The sequence below is a fragment of the Hemicordylus capensis genome, chromosome 4 (genome assembly GCF_027244095.1).
Source record: "Hemicordylus capensis ecotype Gifberg chromosome 4, rHemCap1.1.pri, whole genome shotgun sequence".
In the NCBI taxonomy this organism is placed as follows: domain Eukaryota; kingdom Metazoa; phylum Chordata; class Lepidosauria; order Squamata; family Cordylidae; genus Hemicordylus; species Hemicordylus capensis.
In genome coordinates, this window is record NC_069660.1 from 202,803,524 (window position 1) to 202,815,617 (window position 12,094).

Genomic DNA, 12,094 nt, shown 5'->3' on the forward strand with positions numbered 1-12,094 from the left:
TAAGATAATTTAAACCCTGCTCAGAGGCATAGCTACAATTGAACAAGGGTGAACAAATGTCCCTTTGCCCCTGAGGGAGGGGGCCCTGCAGGCTGGGTGACAGCTCACTCTTTGCTCTCCCCTCATGCCCCTCTGAAGATGAAGGAGGCCGAGGCACATCATCTTCTGCCACAAGCCCACTCCGACTCTGCTATGCCCCTGGTCCTGTCTCTCCAGTTCTAAAAAGGAAATGCTCAAAATGGGCCAAAAAACAATTAGCAAATAAAACAAAACCAATCAATAAGAAAAAAACATTTTTAAAAGTAGCAGAACATAAACAGAGAGCCAATAAAAAAGCAAAGTGAAAAGCCCTGTCCTGGTAGCTGCCAACTACACCTGGTCAGTGATGGACTAGAGCGCCCAATCTCTAGCCCATCTTAAGAGCCAGGCAAGTTTATATGGGAGCAGGAGGCCCTTAAGGTAACTGAGTCCCAAGCTGTTTAGCACTTTAAAGGCTAAAGCCAGCACTTTTAATGCAGCTGGGAAGGACACTGGAGGACAGTAGAGCCAAGACAAATAGGAATAGCAGGCTCCAAGTGGCTTGCTTCAACCAATAATAATGCAGTCACATTCTGAATCACAGGACAGGAAGCCACAGTCCAGACGGAACATGGTGAAACAGACTGGTTCCAGATCAGCAAAAGAGTAAGACCGGGCTGTATACTGTCTCCTTATTTGTTCAATTCATATGCTGAACATATACTGAGAGAAGCTGGATTGGGAGAAGATGAGCATGTTTTAAAGTTGGAGGAAGAAACATCAATAACCTGTGCTACTCTGACGACACCATTCTGATAGCTGAGAATGTGGATGATCTGCAAGCTCTAGTAATGAAGGTCAAGGAGCACAGTGAAAAAGAGGACTACGACTAAATGTAAAGAAGACTAAACTAATGACAACGGATACAGCAACCAGCCTCAGAATTGATAATGAATATATTGAAGTGATGGACAGCTTCTGTCTTTTACGATCGACCATCAACAGTAAAGGATCCAGCAGTCAAGAAATACACCGCAGACTAGCATTTGGTACGGTTGCAATGAAGGCCTCGGAAAGGATATTTAGATGCCGTGACGTGTCTATACCTGCAAAGATTAGAATCGTTCAGACCATGGTTTTCCCGGTGACACTCTATGGATGCGAAAGCTGGACTTTGAAGAAGCAAGACAGAAAAAGTATTGATGCTTTTGAACTTTGGTGCTGGAGAAGACTTTTGAGGATACTATGGACAGCCAGGAAAACAAACAAATAGATCATAGAACAAATCAATCCAGAATTTTCACTCGAGGCTCAAACTATCATACTTTGGACACATTATATGTTAACTCAGCTCCTTTGAGAAAGGTTGAAGGAAAGAGAAGAGGCCAACTAGCAGCAGCAAAGTGTTTGGACTGGATTACAACAGTAATGAATGCACCACTCTGAGACCTTAAAGGCCAAATTGAAGACAGATCATCCTGGAGAGAATCTATCTATGTGGTTGCTAAGAGTCGACATTGACTTGACGGCACTTAATCAATCAATAAATCAATAAATAAATTCTGTATCAATTGAAGCTTCCAAACTGTCTTTAGCAACATCCCCACATAGAATAGTTTAGTCTCACTGTAATCAATATATGGATGAGTGAAGTCAGGGTCTCTCTTTCAAAGTAGGGCCACAGCTAGAGAACCACTCAAAGCTGGTAAAGGCACTCCTCACTACAGCAGTCACCTGAGACAGATCTAAGTCCAGCAGGATCCCAAGTTTGATCTTGGTTTTTCAAGGGGAGCACAACCTACCTAAAGTCAGATGGACACCTCCATGCAGAACAGAAGAATCACCTTCTAACACAATCTCCATCTTGTCTGGCTCAGTTTGCTTTTTGTAACCAATCCAGAATTGCTTCAGACATTTATAAGGGTTTCTACTGCTTCCCTGGGACTAGATGTGGAGAAAGTATGTCATGAGCATCTTGGTGACAATTCAGACCTAATTTCCGAATGAGCTCTTCCAGTGCTTTCATGGGGGGTGGGGGGATGACAAATGGATCCCTGCAGCACCCTGTAGGCAAATGGCCAGGGGTGGAGCAATGATCCCCCAACATGACCTTCTGGGATTAAGTAAGGGCAAGATCAGAGGCACCATAATATCAACAGCAATAGGTTTTCTTATTATATTAATTCCCTTATCATGATTGTATGTGGACTTGTCTCAAGGACAGTTACTTGCAGTAAGGAAAACCCACATAACAGAAGCAGGGAGCTGCCATAACAATTGGCAAGGATATGGGTGGGTATACAGTAGGTAAAGTTAGGTGCAGAGCCCGCTGAGCGGTCCCTTTGAAGGCGTCCCATGCGCGTGATGTCACGTGTACGGGGTGTGCCCCAAATGAACACACACACACACCCCGCCCGGGCTACCAGGAGCCCCGAACAAGCACTTGCCTAACCTTTTCAGGCAGCCTTTGAAAACATTCACCTTTTTCTCCCTCCAGCATGATGCACAAAGGGGGCGTGGCCTCGAGCTCCGAAGAGCCCGCACAAGAGCTTCCGTATCATTTCAGGCAGCGCTTGCTGCCTGAAAGCCCTTTCTCTCTCTGGAAGGAAGGAAAGAAAGGGGAATAGATGCATTCAGGCAGCAAACGCTGCCTGAAAAGGATAGGCAAGCGCTCGCTTGGGGCTCCTAGTAGCCCGGGTGGGGGTGGGGTGGGTCGTTTGGGGCTCTTCTGGAGCCTGAGCCACGCCCCCAAGGGGCTTCAGTGGCTCCTACCATTGGCAACCCGGGTTCTTTGAACCCATTCGCACAATGGTGGCTATGCCCCTGGGCAGAGTCAGCAGCTTCCTACGAACTCTTGCTTCTACGCTTTCACAGCAGCTTGATCTTCAGAATTAATTTATTATTATTATTATTATTATTATTATTATTATTACATTTATATCCCACTCTTCCTCCAAGGAGCCCAGAGCGGTGTACTACATACTTGAGTTTCTCTTTCACAACAACCCTGTGAAGTAGGTTAGGCTGAGAGAGAAGTGACTGGCCCAGAGTCACCCAGCTAGTTTCATGGCTGAATGGGGATTTGAACTCGGGTCTCCCCAGTCCTAGTCCAGCACTCTAACCACTACACCATGCTGGCTGGTGTAGTGGTTATCACTCCTCCTGCCTCCAATAGCCCAATTTCTTCATGTTTACAGATCAAGCTACTATTAAATGCAGAGAGGCAAGAGCCAGTACAAAATCTGATAAACAAGCAGTGGATATAAACTTCGGGAAGGGGAGGTGTGTTTTTGTCTGTGTGTTGCAGCCCCATATTGTGCATGCAGGAGGTACTTTCTAACATCGCCTTGAAAATCTCTGTAGCGACATTCCAGGCTGACTCAAGCAGGAGTCTTTTATACAGAGCTCCCCATGTGTGTGTCACTCTGTTGTTCCCTGTGGCTGTGACTGACTCACATCAGCCAGGAGGCATTGCTGGGTCAGTTGCATCATAGGGAAGAACAGAGTGGCCCGCTTAGGGAGTGCTACATACAAAGCTCCCTCAGCACGCTCACTGCCAGGCTGCAGCCGTGATGTGAAAAGCTCCACTGGGCCACCTCAACCAAGACGAGTCAATATATCCAGCAACTAGGGATGTGCATGAACCACAGTTCAACCCGCAGTACTAGCACAACTCGGTATTGCAGCTCAGGAGCTTTAAGAAAGTGGAGAGCAGCTCCTTCTTACCTGCTTTCCGCTGCCCCATTCCGCTTCCTGCTCTGGGGCGCATGTCTCAATAGCCCCTTGCATGGTGCCAATACACACATAGCATCCACACATATGAGGATGCCATGTCTGTATTGGCTGGCCACGTGGGGCTTTTGGGGATGTGTGCCACCCCAGCAGGAAACTACATGGTGGGGTGGGGGGGTGGGGGTGGATAGCAGGTAAGAAGGACCTGCTCTCCACTTTCTTAAAGCTCCCGAACTGCAATACCGAACTGTGCTTGAACCACGGATCGAACTGCAGTTCATGCACATCCCTACCAGCAACAGACTGGTCTTCAAGACTTTCTTTCCCAGACATATTACAATATGGTGTGCCCATAGGCTAAATCAATATTGTTGCTCATTTAAAAACTTTGGGGAAAACCTTTCCCAACACGAAGATGCAGCATTGGGAAAAGCTCCGTATACAGTAAGTGATAAGATTGCCATGGTTTTAACTGACTTTTTTTTTTAACTGCAAAAGCCTCTTTGTCAACAGTCTGAAACCTACATATTTAGCAGGCATTAAATATGCTAGGTAAAATTTCACCTGGTTCATTTCTGCGTATCAGGCACAAGAGTGGGACCAGGAAAAAAGCCAGCAAGCCTAATACTGTAGATGTAAGACCCATCCTGCATGGATACACTATCAGAGGTAGCCAGAAAGCTTAATGCTCTTTGACCCCATGAAGTTTATTTCCCAGCTAGCAGAGGCAGTGATGAGTAAAACTTCATTTGCCAAGTCCTGCTTGTCATTCAGCTGCTAAATGCACTGTTGACAATATCATAGATGCAGCTTAGTGCCACTACAGCACATTCATACAGCGTGGAGCTCATATCCCGCCAAGCAACCCAAGAGGTCTGATTACCAAGCCATACAACCTTCTAGACCCATCAAACTGGTCTGGAAGGAGTCATGAGGGCCTGCACAAGTTTGTTCCAAACTAGGTTTCCAACTTCTTTACCAGCCGTTTAGCAGCAGACTGACAAGCAGAAATATAGTGTGTGAAGGTTTTACTGGCATAGATAAGTGATGGGAAAACCTGCTTAACTGCTGCATGTTAATGGCACAGGAGACCTGCCAGAACAATGGTGTGTGTGTGTGTGTGTGTGTGTCCCAAGTCATTATAGCCATTTTTCTCTCCGCCTGACTGCTGTAACTTCTAAGAATGCAGTAAAAAAAATTGGGCTTCTACATTCCTAGGTATTTCACAGATTATATCAAATAAAAGTGGCCTTGGGCACTTACAGACGTTGGCGTCTCACCATGTATAAATTACTATCACATTTTAAAACCTTTATTGCTACTTTCTGCATTAGGGTTTCTTCTACCTGCCTTCAGTTCATGCCCTTACCATTTGGGTCACATCTTCAGGAAATTAATCACTTTGGAGGCTTTGGTTCCCTGAGAAAGTCCTAGCTAAAAGTTCATGACAGAGATTAATTGGGATGATTTTTCTTCATTCCCTTTATTCCTGTTCAGGCACAGTGAACCCTTACCCTTTCACTAGAAGCTATCTAGACTACAATGTGTGCCATTGCTGCTGAAGGCACTTGAGAGGCAAAGGTACTCATTGGCAATGCAGGCAGAATTCATGAGAACTCTATTCCACATATATTCAACATCAAAAGATTAACACTTAGGGTTGTCAGGTTGCAACCAGATGTCATAATTTTGTTGTGGCCAGATAGTATTAATAGTTGGACCTCTTGGCTACCTCTAGTGTGTGCACAGCTATTCTGCTTTCTAAAACAAATTGTGAGATTTGACACTTTGCATCCTGGAGAGTTGTCCTCTAGTCCTTTAGTCTTTAATCTTCTGCTAAATTGGGAACTGAGGGAACAGGTACTTCAGGCCTGCACAACATAAGGCCTGGGATGGGCCCAAAATTTTGTGGTGCCTGAGGTGAGGTGGAAAAATGCTGCCTTGCCTCATGGTGCTGGTAGGGGTCAGCCCCCTTTCAAAATGGTGCTGGTAGGGGTCAGCTCCCTTTCAAAAGTGCATGAGGGGCAGGGAGGTGGAGAGGTTGCTAGCAGCCTCCTCTCCTCATGCTGTGGTTAATAAAAAATTGCTCTCATTGATATTTAATAATTAATTTTAATGTTATCATTAATGTGCTGAACATTTACTTTGTCCCCCACACACCAAGTCATGGTTGGTTCTGGCCCACTGGGCTATTTGAGTTGTGCATCCCTGCTTCATAGGAACATAAGGGGGAGGAGAGCTGGTCTTGTGGTAGCAAGCATGACTTGTCCCTTGAGCTAAGTAGGGTCCACCCTGGTTGCATTTGAATGGAAGACCACATGTGAGCACTGTAAGATACTCCCCTGAGGGGATGGAGCCGCTCTGGGAAGAGCATCTAGGTTCCAAGTTCCCTCCCTGGCATCTCCAAGATAGGGATGAGAGAGATTCCTACCTGCAACCTTGGAGAAGCCACTGCCAGTCTGTGAAGACAATACGGAGCTAGATGGACCAATGGTCTGACTCAGTATATGGCAGCTTCCTATGTTCTTCCTTCTCTTTCTCCTCCCCTCAGCCCTGCCTTTGCCTTCACCTTCACTGCTGTAATGAGCAAATTTTCTAGTATGTGCTTAGCAGTTGGGAAGGGGGGCAGTTAGCAAAATCGGGGCAGGAGGGACAGGTGGGAGAATCCATGGCTCCCTTGTCTCCCTATATAGCAGAAGATTTAAAGGTAAAGGGGGGGGGGAATCTCTAATTCTATTCATAATTTGTTTTAGAAAGAAAATTCCAGAAAGTGCTATTGGAGGAGTGTGGATTGACACGATGGCTATTAACTTGTGGGGTCCCCCAGGGTTTTGTCTTCACATCCTTACAATGTAACATGAACATGGAACTTCTGGGAGTGGTTGTTAGAGTTTGTCTCTCTTTTCCAGCTAATGCCAAGAAAGCTGTGGTCCTGACTCTGAGCCAGTGTTTGCGGGCAGTGATGGCCTGGATGTAGGCAAGCAAGCTGAAATTAAATCTGGAAAATACAGAGATGCTTCTGACCAGCAGGACAGTCAGTCTGGGGTTAAGTGAATTACCTGTTTTGGATAGAGTAGTACTCCCCTTGAATGATCAGGTTTGCAGCTTGAAGGTGTTCCTGGATCCAGCTTTGCTCTTGCATAACCAGGTAGTTGCTGTTGCCAGGAGTATCTATGCACAACTTGGGTTATGTGCCCCATTTCTGGGAGATGGAGAGATTGCCAAGAAATTTAGGACCAACAAAAGGAAGTACTTTTTCACACCACGCATAATCAGCTTGTGGAATTCTCTGCCACGAGATGTGGTGACAGCCAACAACCTGGATGACTTTAAGAGGGGTTTAGATAAATTCACGGAGGAGTCCAAAAGCTATAGGCCACCTACAGGGCTACAGCCTCAAAGGCAGAATGCCTCTGAATACCAGTTGCAGAGGAGTATCATCAGGAGAGTGGGCATGCCCTCAGCTCTTGCCCGTGGGCTTCCCAGCGGCAACTGGTGAGCCATTGTGTGAAACAGGACATTGGACTAGATGGGCCTTGGGTCTGATCCAGCAGGGCTGTTCTTAGGTTCTTATGAGGTTGGTGGAAATTGCCTCCCGTGCATAAGCACCCATGCAGTGGAAGTCTGGATTATTAAATGCTGTAGAGACATTTTGCATGCAGTGCTTCTGCAGCATTAGCCAGGATGTTGGCCATTGTTCTTATCTTTTGTACACCACTTTGAGTACTGTGGCAGGAAAACAATCTGAAAATCTAATACATAAGTTTAACATCTGCATGCACACCCACACTCCAGAGATAGCCAAGAGGTCAAATACTTATTGCCCTTTGATGGCAACATTTGCCGGATGCTGCAAAAACAAGAAGCACCTCACCCATTCCACAAATCCAGCTGTTCTGAAATTCTACAGAGCTTGAGCCAATCTGAACCTTGTGATGGCAGTCTCTGCTACCCAGTGCTGATGCTCAACATTTCTGTAACATCAATAGCCATAAGAAGAAAGTACTGTGAGAAGACAGTATCCTTGCCTCTCCGTCAAAGGACCAAGTAACAAAATAAAGCCTGGAGGTCATGGACTGAGGAAGCAAGATTTGAGCTCTCTGTCTGAGGTGTATATTATGAGCAAAAGTTCATGGACTCATCTAACCTAGAGCCCAAGGCGATGACGATCAAGTGAGTCTAAATGCTAACGAAATGCTGCTGCACAGTTGCAGTATCTGTTTCATTCCTTCTGACTGACAGTCTTGAAGCAGTGTTAACAGATGCATCATAAACTAGATATGATGGAGGCAGATCCATATGTTTCAACCCAGATTTGCTGGAATGATGGAGAAAGTGAGGATAGGTTCCAATTTTAAGAGCAATAGGGGTGCATAGGTGGGAGTCCAGAACTCAAAACCCTCCAAAGTCCCCCCACCTTCAACCTAAAATAAGCCTTATGTGACAAAAACAAGGGGGTTTTCCAGACAGTGATTTACTCACTACAACTAAAGTTGTGGGGAGTTCAGACGAGGGAAGGATTTACAGCACCTTCAATAAGTTAACAGCAATGTGTTGTTAATACAGCCAGCAGCTTTTTTCCATGAGGTTTGGCCCTTAATGCATAATATAAGCATCATTTTAAAATTGTACTTGGAAAGAGGAGTGTTGAAAACAGTAGTGTGGGATACTTGGGCATTTTTGCAAAGCCACATGGAAAGACCCGTGAGATGGAGGCATGGCTACCTATCTGAGAGTGACTTTGGGGAGTGTCAGTTCTGCCTGCCACCCTTCTCAATTCCACTCCTGGGCAGACTTGCTAAGCCTGTGCCCTGGCAGTCTACTGCCATTCCAGAGCTCAATTAATACTGATATATTTTGTTAGATTTTCCCAGTGTTCTAGTGTTCTGACTTTTGGGAATTCTCTCTGGTAAGAGAAACCCTTTTTCATTATAGCAGAGTGCACAGAGGCACAACACAGCGGATTTAGTTAGGCATGCGTGTATGCTGAGAGTAAAGTAACTTGGAGCCAGTTCATAGTTTCAAATCAATATAAGTCGTATTTATTAGAGAACTCCATGCTAGATAGGAAAGTGAGGAGATAGAATCTCTAATCTAGCTAGCTAGCTGGATGCAGATGGATTCTGCATCTCTGCACACATAGTGCAGGGGAGAGGCACTTGCATGTTTCAAGGTAGAAGGAAGGGAAGAAAAAGGGAAGAGGAAGTGGCAGGCAGGCAGGAAGGAAGTCCCTGAGACTAGCAATCTACATATCAAAGGGATAGTCTCAGAGTAGTAGGGAAGAGATGACCAATGTCTTGACCCTGTAGCCTTCTGACTCCCTAGTCTGTCCTCCTATGTCATTGAGACAAGAGACAGCGCATAGTTCTTCACTTCCAACACTGACAGCAGTGCACTAGACTAGAGCAACAAGAAGGTCTAATTACTGCAAAATCCTGGTTTCACACTCTGTAGTGGGAGATGCAAGGAAGGGGTAAAGATTATATGCAGAGTCACTTCTACCCCTGGACCTTAGGGCCCTGATCTGTGATCTCCAAGGTCCAGGGGGGCCTCCTGACACTACCCCACCCTGCAGCAACCACATCACCAAAAACTTCAATAATTCTAGCTGCCATGTGCGCAGCTGGAGGGTGTGGGGGTGAGCCAAGCAGGCCTCCGCCACCCCCATGGTGGTGGCAGCGGCAGTGGGCAGAGTGTGAGTGGCGGCTGGGCCTGAGAACTGCAAGGCACTCCAGCACATTTGGGCATGCAACACTATTCCAACTGCCCAGGCACGCTGGAGAGCCTCGCAGTTCTCAAGGGCCGCTGGGCCGAACACTCCCGCTCCACCCGTTGCCACCACCATGGGGATGGGGGAGGCCTGCTTGGCTCACTCCCACACACCCCAGCAGTGTTCTCTCTAAATTTTTTTCATCTTTGTGCAGAATGAGTTTTGTTCTGGGTGGCAGTATCAAGGCAGCGTGCACACACATGCATTCAGAGTAGGGCCTTCCTGTGTCAACCTGAGCGGGATCTAAAATTTACTGAGCAGACATTTAAAAAACTTGTGAGTGCGCACGCGTGTGCACGCCTTAGAGGGAACACTTCCCTCCAGCTGCACACATGATGGCTAGAATTATTGAAGTTTTCAGTAAAAGGGGGCAGTGGCGGGGCAGACACCGGGTGGTGGCAAGAGGCCCCTTGGGCCTTTGAAGGCCCCCCTGGACCTTTTGGCACTGTGGTTTGGCCCAGCGGGGCAGCACTGGCATGCTTCTGAGGGGGCCATCCAAGGGAGGCAGTTGAAAAATGCAGGTTTAACCTTTAAAAAACCTTTTAACTTTTTTTAAAAACTCACAAAGGGGGGGGGTGTCGCCTGAAGGGGGCCCTTCAGGTCCGGGCACCAAAATTACCTAGGTGCACCCCTGATAATACGCCTGAAACATAGGAAAAAAACAGAGTTTTAGGGAGTGGGAAGCCCGTGTTCCCTTCAGTTGGTATGCCTAGGGAGGTAGAATTTATGGTGTTCTTACTCTCTTACTCTATATCTATATCTATATCAAAGAGAGAGAGCACACACCATAAATTCTACCTCCCCAAGCTCGCCAACTACACACACACACACCCATCCCTCTCCAGTGTTTTTGTGCAAGAACACGAGTACATTGAAGTAATGCAGCAACATTTCCTTTCATGAAGAGATTAAAAAATAATAAGAGTTCCTTGATGTCTAGGGATGGGGAGAAGTGTATGTGGTGCTCTGCTATCCTAGGAGATATTGTTTTCAGTGAGGTGGTGATGTGTATGGTTCTCATTTTATTTTATTTTATTTTATTTTATTTTATTATGTATTTAGTTTCTATACCGCCTGACTTCAAAGGCTCTAGGCAGTTCACAAAAATAAACACAAGAAAAACAAAATAAAACAAAACTGTTAAAAACAGCAGTTTAAAAAATTTAAAACATGATTACTAAAAGCCTGGCTGGAAAATATGTCTTTTATATCTATCTCCATATATATATCTCCATGGTGTTCCTGTGCAAGAACACCAGTACATCAGAGTAACCCAGTTACCTTTCATTTGATATAGAGAGAAAGTCATAACAACCGTTCAGTATCAAGGGAGGGAGAAGGGGACTGTGCAGTGCCCTGCTATCCCATGAGATAATGTTTTCAGTGAGGTGGCAGATCTTTCCATTGCTCTGATGTAATAGTATTCTTGCACAAGAACATTGTTGGGAAAATATCAGATCAGGCACCACCATGCATGTGCATACATGTACTGTCTTCACTACCTGGTCACAGGTGAATGCAACAATCAGAAGCAGGAGGTGGAGCCTGTTGAGGGGTAGGAGGAGAAACATTAAAATCTTCACAACACAGAGTATGCTCTGGTGGTTAAGAAGCTTAGTCCAAGAGATTATCTGGAGACAGTAGGCCGAGTTCAAAAAACAAATATTTATTAAGAAACTAAACATCACATACTGAGAGAGTCATAGAACAGCATACCCAAACAGGCACTAGCCTTCAACAACAACTGAGCAGTTCTAACTTACTCTGAACAACAGGCCTATTAATGAACACCTTATCGTGCCTCTAGTGGTCAAAAGAGGTTACTGCGGTGCTAAGAGCAATGCTCTAGAAATCTCACTTTTAACAGGGTCCGCCTTCTCTGCAACCAGAAATGGGTGGGGTGGGTAAGGAGAAGCCTGCTGTGTGAACCAACCAAAGGAAGAAAAACCATAATGAACCTTAATAAAATGGCAGAAATATGTACAGCCCATCAGGGGTGTACCTAGGTAATTTTGGAGCCCAGACCTGAAGAACTTCAGAGGCACCTTGAGGGCCGGGGGCGGGGTCAGGCTGGGGCAAGACAAATCTTTTATTTTTAACTTTTATTAAAGCACTGCTATGTAGTGGGTACGGGGGATGCCAGCAGATGTGTGGGCACTTGAGGGAGGGAGGCGGTGGCAAGAGCTCCGTCTGAGTCTGCTTGTCTCCCAAATGACAGAGTGGCCCATTTTCAGCCCATTTTGGGCCTCTGTGCAGGCATGTGTGCACAATGCATCATGGTGGGGAGGTATGAAGAGAAAGAGAGAGATCCACGCTGCTGGGACTTTGCTTTCTCCCGCCCATAATGGGGCATGTGCATTGCAAAAAGAGGAGCCACTGCGAAGCACAAGTGAAAGTGTGTGTGTGTTCGCTGTGTGCGTGTTTATTTTTCTTCCTCCTGACACACTTTCTTTTGGTGCAATGCAAATTTGTCTTGAGTCATTCCAAAGGGGGAACTTAAAAAGCCACAAGCAGAAACACGCAGGATGGGGGTCAAGGGTGGTTGGTTGTGGAGGTGGCTCCTTCCCACCGTGC

At 46.0% G+C, this 12,094-nt stretch overlaps 1 long non-coding RNA gene across 1 annotated transcript in view; it reads right to left on the minus strand.

Annotated features, from left to right (window-relative positions):
• Nucleotides 1–6,839: 6,839 nt before the first annotated feature.
• LOC128322492 (uncharacterized) overlaps nt 6,840–12,094 on the minus strand; it is a 35,614-nt gene continuing 30,359 nt past the window's right edge. The window contains exon 3 of the long non-coding RNA XR_008305740.1: nt 6,840–6,952. This is a non-coding gene — a long non-coding RNA (uncharacterized LOC128322492). The remainder of the gene's footprint in view (nt 6,953–12,094) is intronic.